The sequence below is a fragment of the Etheostoma spectabile genome, chromosome 13 (assembly GCF_008692095.1).
Source record: "Etheostoma spectabile isolate EspeVRDwgs_2016 chromosome 13, UIUC_Espe_1.0, whole genome shotgun sequence".
In the NCBI taxonomy this organism is placed as follows: domain Eukaryota; kingdom Metazoa; phylum Chordata; class Actinopteri; order Perciformes; family Percidae; genus Etheostoma; species Etheostoma spectabile.
Genome location: NC_045745.1, coordinates 22,709,067 through 22,709,342, shown reverse-complemented (window position 1 = coordinate 22,709,342; position 276 = coordinate 22,709,067).

Here is a 276-nt window from a genome sequence, read left to right as displayed (position 1 = left end):
TCACACACATACTTGAAATAACTATATACACACATTTATAGAAATAAGTAATCATACATTGATGAAATATTGAAAAGCAATAACCAAGGCCCTATTTTTGCTTTGACACAGCTGCAGCCATCACAGGGTAAAAATCTTCAGGTCAAGTTTGGTATCATTCAATTCATCTTCTGATTGGCTAAACAGGTAGGCTGGTCTTGTAACATCTAGTTTTAACTGGAAGGAATAGATGTCAATCTTTCCCACATTGATCCTCCCTGAACTCTGCGACATGAT